This window comes from Macrobrachium nipponense, chromosome 27 (genome assembly GCF_015104395.2).
Source record: "Macrobrachium nipponense isolate FS-2020 chromosome 27, ASM1510439v2, whole genome shotgun sequence".
Lineage (NCBI taxonomy): Eukaryota > Metazoa > Arthropoda > Malacostraca > Decapoda > Palaemonidae > Macrobrachium > Macrobrachium nipponense.
Window position 1 is genome coordinate 27,552,589 of NC_087216.1, and position 7,668 is coordinate 27,560,256.

The 7,668-nt window shown below is 36.7% G+C and overlaps 1 protein-coding gene and 1 pseudogene across 1 annotated transcript in view; one reads left to right on the forward strand and one right to left on the reverse strand.

The window, feature by feature from the left end:
- LOC135200974 (uncharacterized PE-PGRS family protein PE_PGRS10-like) overlaps positions 1–3,618 on the reverse strand; it is a 57,861-nt gene extending 54,243 nt beyond the window's left edge. The window contains exon 1 of the mRNA XM_064229757.1: positions 3,480–3,618. The gene's annotated coding sequence lies outside the window, so the exon portion shown is untranslated. The remainder of the gene's footprint in view (positions 1–3,479) is intronic.
- Positions 1–3,943, forward strand: part of LOC135200645 (uncharacterized) — an 11,422-nt pseudogene extending 7,479 nt beyond the window's left edge.
- Positions 3,944–7,668: the final 3,725 nt, after the last annotated feature.

A 7,668-nucleotide genomic window follows, 5' to 3' on the forward strand; every position in this document is an offset into this window, starting at 1 on the left:
ATGAGGGGGTGGGGGCCAGGATTTGGGGGGGTGGAGGTATTAAAGACTTGGTCAGAACCCCCCCTCCAGTCAGTGACGTGAAGTACACCAAGGAAGGCACACACTGGCTGGTTGTTCGTTCTAAGAGTTAGGTAATTTACGTAGTTTTACAGATATGTAGAAGTGTTGTAATATATGTGGATGGACGAATTGTTATATATGAATATGAATATATATATAATATATATACTATATATATATATAATATATGTAATATATATATATATAGATATTATATTAAAATATATATATATAGATATCACACACAAATAAATTTAAATCACGTAAACTTAAAAGAATATCGTACCAACCACTCCTATAATATCGCCATTTCGCCCGACAGGGGAGTACCAAGATGGCGCTGGTGGTGGCGTTCGCATCGTTGCTTATCTACATCGGCTATGCTTTCAGGCATTCCCGCTATGGCGCTCGCTAGCGGAATTTACTTGACCGGTAAGTAATTTTTGTAATGTTGGTCCTCTAGATTTCCGGGTTTTTCTTTAAGTCATAATTTGGTTAGTGCTGATTTGTTAGAAAGGTGACGAGAGGGGGATTCAGTTTTAGTTATGTTTTAAGAGTTGTTGAAACTCTGTCCTGCGGAATCTGTAAAAAAAGTATTTATATCCCTGAAGATGCCGGTTTCATATTTTAGTTATCCAAGCCATCTTCAAGATATTTGCCTTTATAAAATTTGCAGGCAATTTTTCAATTATACAATTATATATATAATATATATATAAATATAATGTATATATATATATATATATATATATATATATATATATATTATAGTATACATACATATATATATTTCACCGCCTCAAACGCAGTGCAAATGCATATGTATATAGGCATCCCATACGAAGAGAGAGAGAGAGAGAGAGAGAGAGAATTGCAATTCTCTCATTGACAATAAAAATTCGTCAACTTGTCATTAACTGTCAAATAAACCTCTCCTCCATCACCCAATCTCCTTCTTCTTCTTCTTCTTCTTCTTCTTCAGGAGGGACAGCAGAGGAGCCCTGCGCCCCGAGCCTGAGTTGCCAGCGAGTGCCAGCTGAGGAGGGCTGAGTGCGGCGTCGTCAACAGCATCCTCCAGGCGTCGGGGGGGTCCTATCAATTCGGTGCTGGAATGCGCAGAGACCGTTGGAATTCCAGTTCATCCAGCCATCTTCACTTCCTTGGGTAAGGTCAGGAGAGGTCGGGAATCTAGACCCAGTGAGTAGGGTCTTTTTGGGTCAGATTTGCCCCCTGGGTTGGTAAGATTTTGGGTGAGATCAGGACCCAGTGTTTGTGGGGTCTTTTGGGTCAGATTTACCTCCTGGTTTGGTAAGATTGGTAGCAGAGATCAGGACCCAGTGAGTGGGGACTTTTGGGTAAGATTTGCCGCCTGGTTTGGCAAGATTGTAGCAGAGATCAGTACCCAGTGTGTGGGGACTTTTTGGCAAGATTTGCCACCTGCTTTGGTATGATTATAGGTAAGATCAGGACCCAGTGTGTGTAGGGACTTTTGGTATGATTTGCTGCCTGGTTTAGTATGATTATAGGTTAGATCAGGATCCAGTGAGTGAGGTCTTATGATTATATGTAAGATCAGACCCAGTGAGTGAGGTCTTATGATTATATGTAAGATCAGGACCCAGTGAGTGAGGTCTTATGATTATAGGTAAGATCAGGACCCAGTAAGTGGGGACGTTATATTCCTAAATATTAACGCAAATTAAAACATGCTAAAATCTATTGTCAAGTAGAGCCTTGTTTCACCAACGAAAATTAAAATAAGTACGCTATATTTCATTTGAAATAATTCCTCTGTGCTGTTTAACATACACATTATTTATTTTTTACATTTTCTTTCCAATAAATAAATCATAAATATCCTATCCTACAACAACAACAACAAAAACAACAAAGTAGTTTGTAAGCTTACTCCCAGAATAAGCGAAAATTTGCATTAAATGTATTAAACAAGAGTTAACTCTCCAATCTATTATCGTCACAGGCACGAACTACCTGACAGGTAACCCACCTAGCATCCTGGATCAAATAGGAGCTGACTCAACGAGCCTGGCTGCTCTACGCTACTGCACTCTGAATGCTACTGGTTTGGTAAGTTCTTGGTTTTTGTCTGTGGGTCTTTGCTTTCTTGGGAGTCCAGTGACCCTAGCTTCGAGGCACTCCTCTGAGGATTCCAGAGGGAGCCTTGGGACACCAGTCCAGTAGAGTGAGCACCTTATAGCTCATTCTAATGATATTCCTTTGCTTAGTTGGGAATCCAGTGACCCTAACTTTGAGGCATTCCTCTGAGGATTCCCGGAGGGAGCCTTGGGACACCAGTCCAATAGAGTGAACCCCTTATAGCACATTCTAATGCTATTCCTTTACTTAGTTGGGAATCAGTGACCCTTACTTTTGAGGCATTCCTATGAGGATTCCGAAGGGAGCCTTGGGACCCCAGTCCAGTAGATTGAACCCCTTATGGCATATTCTAATGCTATTCCTTTACTTAGTTGGGAATCCAGTGACCCTAGCTTTGAGGCATTCCTCTGAGGATTCGGAGGGAGGCTCTGGACCCGGTCCAGTAGAGTGAACACCTTATAGCACATCCTAATGCTTTGCATAGTTGGGAATCCAGTGACCCTAGCTTTGAGGCATTCCTCTGAGGATTCCGAAGGGAGCCTTGGGACCCTAGTCCAGTAAAGTGACCCTAGTTTTGACTAATGATTCCTCCTCCATGGGAGAAACTTCCGGGGTTGAGACAGTGACAATGTACTCTGGAGTAACTGGAAGCCCAAAGGGTTAAGATAGTATATTCTACGTCTTCTAGGTCATGGAGAACGGAAAGATCGACAGAGTGGAACTGTCCGAGAGGTTCGAGACTCAGCTCTTCTACATGCCCAGCGTGTCCTCTGCCCTCGTGGAGGCTGCCGGTCTGTGTCCTGAACCCGAAGATTATAAGGTAATGATCCTTTTTCCTAAAAAGCGGAATTAATTGTTTTTAGAATGTGTACTGATGTCTAACAGACGACTGGGAAGAAAGTGGCTGTCTATGGTGTTAACAGCGAGAGGTCAAGGTGCAATAGTGGGGGGTCTGTCAGAAGGTGAAACTTGAATGCACACCATCAGCTATAAAGCTCAGTGGAACCATACTGGTGGTGTTAGCAGTAGTAATAATAGTATTAATAGTAGTAGTACAAGTATTAGAATAACATAGTCTGTGACACTTTAATAGTTTATTTTCGTTAGTAAAAAATAAACCCTACTATTCTTCCTTATCGGGTCTGGGCTACAGATACACACTTTTATAATCAGCTATTTCACCTTCAATTACCTCTCCAGGTGGAGACCCTCCTATGCTGACAACCACAGACTTTTATGAAAAGGAAAAAAGCTAATTTTACCTGCAATTAAATCGCTACGCTCAATTGATCTGAACTTACCTCTGCAGGTGGAGACCTTCCTAGGCTGCCTGAGAGCTTCCTGCCTCCAGGCTGGCGTCTCTCTGCCCCTGAGCGCCGAAGACCTCAATCTGACGCCGAAGAGGGACCTAACACTGGCCGCTCTTCCGACGTCCGTCCCGCTGGACAACGCCTACTGGATGATGTGACCTGGAACGCTTCCAGGTGCGACCTGGAACGAAGAAGAAACATTATATAAGATTGGGTGAACGGATATGAGGCTGTCGTGGAAGGCTTTGTGTGTCTAAATCAAGTTATTGTACTACAAAGACTGAACACATAGGCCTACAATGATGAACACATTTTTTTTGTCAATGTTTTTCTGATTCTAGCTGATTTTTTTAATACAGAAGAAAGTACGATTGTTTTTGAAGAGTAAAACTTGAAATTTTTTTGTACACAGAAGAAAGTACGATTGTTTTTGAAGAGTAAAACTTAAAAATTAAGTGTTAGACTAATTAACAGTACAGGAAAAGATCACAGATATATTAAAATAAATTTCTATTCTTCAAATGAACTTTTTCCAAAACTTGAGAAATTCAGAAAAGCAAAGTCTCCAGAGAGCTGTAAAACAGAACAGAGCAATTCAGAAAAGCATATATTGTTAAAAAAGAATGGCAGAGTTAAGCGAGTTGATTTTATATTTTGTTTTTTTTATTCTTCTTACATTGTAAGAAAAATAGAAGACAATATATAAAATCAAACTCGCTTAATTCTGCCATTCTATTATTATTATTATTATTATTCTATTATTATTATATTATTATTATTATTATTATTATTATTATTATTTATTTATTTATTTATTTATTTTTGGTATATAACAGTCCTCCAATTCGCCTGGTGGGGGTATGTTTATTTATTTATTTATCTTATTCTATTATTATATTTATTATTATTTACATGTTTGAGAGAGGGTCTCCTACCTTCATATTATTATTATTATTATTATTATTATTATTATTATTATTATTATTATTATTATTATTATTCGGAGAAAGCCAAAGAATTTGGTCTTCATTTGAAAGAAGTAACAGAGGGTAATAAGAAATAAAAAAAATAAAAAAAGATGATCGTCAAAAAACGAAAAAATATATTAAAGAATTAATAAAAAGACAAAAATACAAACAAATTATTAAAGTACAAGGAGAATTGTTTTAGAAACATATTAAATTAAAGATTTGATAAATAAATAGACAAAAATGTAAACAAATGATGAAAATACAAGATTTGTTTCAGAAACATATTCAACAACATTCTCGTCTTCGATAAGGCTCCAAAGTCCTTAGCCATCAAAGAGGTGTTTTTTGGGACTCCTTCCTCCCTTCGCCAAGATGATGAGTTTCGTCTCATAATACTTTTTTTTCCTCTCTCTCTCTCTCTCTCTCTCTCTCTCTCTCTCTCTCTCTCTCTCTCTCTCTCTCTCTCAAAACCACAAATTCGGATTAATCGAAATCCGATAAACGGAGGGATTAGACAAGATTAGAAATGAGAGGATGCTGTGATCCTAGATTTATTATTATTATTATTATTATTATTATTATTATTATTATTATTATATTATTATTATTATTATTATTATTATTATTATTCACAAGATGAACCCTATTCATATGGAACAAGCCCATCAAAGGGTCCACTAAATAGAAATTCAAACTTCCAAAGACTAGTGTTCATTTGAAAGAGAATAATAATAATAATAATAATAATAATAATAATAATAATAATAATAATAATAATAATAATAATAATAATACTAATAATAATAATAATAATTAAAAAGAGGTGAACGAAGGTTTTAACAAGAAAAAACCGCTAAGAAATATAGTAGATAAATACAAGAGAAATAAAAAAAAAAACAGAACAAAGATTTTATTAAGAAAAAATCGGTAATAAAATACAGTAGATAAATACAACAGAAATTAAAAAAAAAAGATAACGAATGTTTTAATAAGAAAAAATTCGTTAATGAAATGTAGTAGATGAATACAAGAGAAATTAAAAAAAAGAGAATGGTTTTAATTAAAAAAATCATAATTGAAACAAAAGGAAAATGAAACACGATGACAAAAAAAAAACAATGAAAATGTAGGAACATAGTAGTTAAATAACATCGAGAAGGACGATAAAACAGACGAATCAAAGAGAAAGAAAGGGAGATATAGGCTTCCAGAGATAAAATAGAAAAAAAAGGAGACAAAAGAGAAACAAGGAATCAATCAAATGAAATCAAATCAAACCTACAAGTATACAGTTACTCCGAGACGAACCGAAATTATAGAAGCTAAATCTTGGCAAGGTGGACACCCCCTCCCCTACACCCCCCTCATAAATAGGAACCACCTGACAGCCGGATATCGTCGGGAATTGGGCGACAGGGGAAGAGGGTGGGGTAGGGGGAGGGGGGCCGGGGGAGAGAATGACACAAACTGGCCCATAGATGCCATAACGGGGGTTGGAATCGCCAACGAGGGGTTGGCAGAAGGACTTGGGAGTTGGGAAATATTGGCTATAATAATAATAATAATAATAATAATAATAATAATAATAATAATAATAATAATAGTAACAGCAGTAGGGAATGTGTCATTTATTATTATAGTAGCAGAGAGAGAGAGAGAGAGAGAGGAGAGAGAGAGAGAGAAGAGAGAGGCGGTTTGTTTCGATAATAATAATAATAATTAATGATAATAGCAGTAGTGAATGTGTCATTATCATTACAGTAGCAAACAGAGAGAGAGAGAGAGAGAGAGAGAGAGAGAGAGAGAGAGAGACCTTGCCTTACCTTACAGACCTTACATCTTGTTCGGGATGCCCCAGGTCCCTCAGTGTGAGGCACCTCTAATGTCTACCAGAGAGTTTCTAGTACATCTTCCGGTATGTTTTGCATCTTCCAATCTTGGATGGTCTGGGATGCAGCTTAGATATTTGTCGAGCTTATTCTTAAACACATCTACGCTCACTCCTGATATATTCCTCAGATGAGCTGGCAACGCATTGAATAGACGCTGCATTATCGATGCTGGTGCGTAGTGGATTAATGTCCTGTGTGCTTTCCTTATTTTTCCTGGTATAGTTTTGGCACTAATAATCTACCTCTGCTTGCTCTTTCTGATATTTTTTAGCTCCATGATGTTTTCGGCTATGCTTTCTATCTGTTTCCATGCCTGAATTATCATGTACGTTCTCTTCCTCCTTCTAGACTATATAATTTTAAGGATTGTAGTCTTTCCAGTAGTCAAGATCCTTAAATTCTTCTATTCTGGCTGTAAAGGACCTTTGTACATTCTATTTGAGCAATATCCTTTTGATAGTGTGGGTACCATATCATATTGCAATATTCAAGTGGACTACGAACATATGTTTTATAAAGCATAATCATTGTGTTCAGCTTTTCTTGTTTTGAAGTGCCGTAACAACATTCCCATTTTTGCTTTACATTTGCCAATAGAATTGCTATTTGATCATTGCATAACATGTTCCTATTCATCATCACACCAAGGTCTTTAACTGCTTCCTTATTTGTGATTGTCTCATTATTAGGTCCCCTATATTCATGTAGCTTTCCTTCTCTGTCTCCATAATTATTTGATTCAAATTTATCAGAGTTAAATACCATCCTATTACCTCTGCCCAATCATATACTTTGTTAAGGTCTCTTTGTAGCACGTTCCTATCTTCATCACAAGTAATTTCTCTACTTATTCTTGTGTCATCGGCGAAACTACTCACTAACCAAGTCCTTAACATTACTGTCTATGTCTGTAATCATAATAGCAAACAGTAATGCAGCTAACACCGTACCTTGTGGCACACCGGATATTACCTTAGCTTCGTCTGATTTCTCATCGTTTGCAATAACTATCTGTTTTCTGTTGTGTAAAAATTCTTTTAACCATCTTCCTACTTTATCCACTATACTATGTTTTCTAATTTTCTTTGCTAATATGTTATGATCTACCTTGTCAAAAGCTTTTGCAAAGTCTAGATAAACCACAGCTGTTTCATTTCCGCTTTCATATTTTTGTATATGTTCTCACGAAACCATGTTGTCCTATATTAAACAAATTATTTTTTATTAAATGTTTCATACTATTTTTCTTCTTACCCTTTCATACACTTTCATAATATGTGATGTTAGACTCACAGGCCTATAATTACTTGCCTCTAG